Source organism: Chenopodium quinoa, unplaced genomic scaffold (assembly GCF_001683475.1).
Source record: "Chenopodium quinoa cultivar QQ74 unplaced genomic scaffold, ASM168347v1, whole genome shotgun sequence".
In the NCBI taxonomy this organism is placed as follows: Eukaryota; Viridiplantae; Streptophyta; class Magnoliopsida; order Caryophyllales; family Amaranthaceae; genus Chenopodium; species Chenopodium quinoa.
The window spans coordinates 470,307-472,994 of NW_018744970.1; positions in this window are offsets into that span (position 1 = coordinate 470,307).

Genomic DNA, 2,688 nt, shown 5'->3' on the forward strand with positions numbered 1-2,688 from the left:
GACACGTGTCACCCTCTCATTAGGCCACGTGTCGCTACAGGATTGGCCTGAGCCCTTTATGTGCTTTTAAGATGGACGCGTGGCATCTTCCCATAGTGACACGTGTCTCCCTCTAACTAGGCCACGTGTCGATACGGGACTGGTCCACGTGTACAAGTATTTTTACCCTCAACATTTGCCCCTCGGAGGGGGTGGCTCGTACGCTTACAGGCCGCTTCCTCTAACCTTAATTAGCCTTGGTGCGTACGGGTACATTATGGTTTTTGAAAGGCGGCTTTTGTCCGCCTAAAAATTTCAAGCGAACGCCCATCTTTGCAGAGGGCGCGGACAACAGTATGCCATCTCGTTTTTTGGAAAATCGGTCGTCTAGCCATTGCGGAGGGAGCTTTAGCTCCGTCTTCTTATCTGTTTATTTTTGGACGTGCCGTCATTAGGTCGTCTTCTTTTCTGCCTATTCTAACGGCGTTGTCCTTCACTCCTTCAAATTCTAGGTTAAATTTTCAAATTATAACCGTTCAACTTTTTTAGGCGGGAAAGGTGAATTTACCATCCTACCCCCATAAATTTTGCCTATAAATATAAGGGGTTTGACCTCATTTTGGCACATTACATTCTTGAGAATTCTGGAGAGAAGTCAGAGCTTTTAAAGAGAGAAAATGCCTTTCGTCCTTGAATCTTCGAGAGCTCCGCCGTGCCTTTGCATTTTCCGGGCACATTTTTTTAGTTTTCCGGTCAACCTTCAAGACTTTTCAAGTTTTCTACACGTACAGAGGTAGACCGCTTGTTTTCTTTCCCTTTACTTGCATTTTTATTTCTTTTTTTTTAAAAAAAAAATCCGGCTCAACACTCGGCTTCGTCCGTTTCTCCTCATGAGGTCGGCCGTTCGCCTGGACTGAGGAGTCTAGAGTGGACGGAGACGAATTGTCTCCTTCATGGAGTGGGTCCATTTCTAGTGCGTACCAACTCAATTCCACCTATTCTTCTATGTCCCTACATTCGAACATGGCAAGAATGATGTAGACGCATGATCATCATGCGGCCAGACATCTAGACAGTAGTCTGGTGCACCCTAGGCCTCCTTATGACCCTAACAACACGAACTTAGAAACTCCTTCTACCACTCCTACGACCGCTTCCACGGGCACTCACTGCTCGGCCGTGGAAGTAACTTCTTCCTTTGAGGAGCGCCAAAGAACTCAGGGCGCTTCTGGCACGGGGGGAACGTCCGGGCGAACTCCGGGATTAATGTTCCCCCAATATGCCAACTCGGTCATGGATGGGGCCGAGTTGCTACTTTGTGAAGGACCTTCTTCTTCTTCCCGGGCGGACGCTGATCCATCCGTCTCAACTCCTTCTGAGCTCTATCTCCGATAAAACAGGTCGGACAGGCCAAGGACTGGGATCTCGATTAATGAATCGTTCTACCTGCCTCCTCGCAGTACTCCTCCTACAGGGAGTCAGGCGGCCGATGCCAAAGACAAGGGTAAAAGGCCCCTAATTCTAGAAGACATTCCCTCATCCAGGGGCGGCCGTAGCTATAGGGGCTGCAGCTCAGCAGAGGCAGTCGATCTCGATAGATTGTTGTCTTCTAAGTTTGGGAATGCTCCTTAACAAGATAAAGAGGAAGAGGTCAAGAAAGCGGCCGAGGGCGAGGCGGCGGCCGAGCGCAAGGCAGCGGCCTAGGAGGACATTACCAATATTGACAACTTTAAAGATCCGTTCGCCTGTACGGTGGGTAGCACGGCCTTAGGCTACCTAAATTACAAGTTTGAGACATACAAGGCATTCCTCCACCTTGGGGAGGGATTTGAGATTCAGCCTCCAAGGAAGTCACGTGCTTTGGCTGCTTGGGAGGAAGAGAGGCCGCGTCAAAGGTCTTTCAGCGTTTATAGGGCGGCCTTAGACGTTGGACTGCGCTTCCCTCTCCACCCCTTTGTCCGCAACATTTTGGACGAATATGACATTGCTCTATTCCAGTTGATGCCGAACAACTAGTTGAACATTTTTGGGTATCTAGTGACGTGCATCTGCAAAGGCTTCAAGCTGGACTTTGCAGTCTTCTGTGAGATGCACTCACTAACCAAACTGGACGCAGACACGGACGGTTGGCTCATTCTGAGTTCCAAAGAGGACTACATGGTGGTGGTTGACCGCGTCTCCAAATGGCGTGACTGGAAGCACCGATTCTACCGCATCAAGACCAAAGATGTTGAATTAACTTGCGGATGAATCGGTTTAATGCTGAACCAATTCAGCTTGGACGCGGGGACCTCAAGCCTGATAAGTCAAGAGGGTGAAGAGGAACGGCAAAACTGAGCGTGTTCTGAGTAACTGGGTCCCTTTATCCAGTTGGCTTCGGGATCCCACGTTCATGTCATCCTACAGCCTGTACAAGAACTTTCCCCAAGGTGGACGCATGGAAATATATTTTTTGCACATACATATGTTATTTGAAATTGAAAAATTTTCTAACACTTCTTCTTTTTCTTTTACAACTGAGGCGTACAAGATGTTGGACTCAGAATAGAAAGGGGAGGTGAATATGTCTGAAATCGACTTGGCCCGCTACAAGGCTCGTCGGAAGCTGTACGAGCAATCTAAAGAGGTAAGTACATTCTTTCCACCTCCGTTTTTTCTTTTCGTCCGTGCTGGGATGCTGGGAAGGTCCTCCTTTCTGGTTTCTCACGG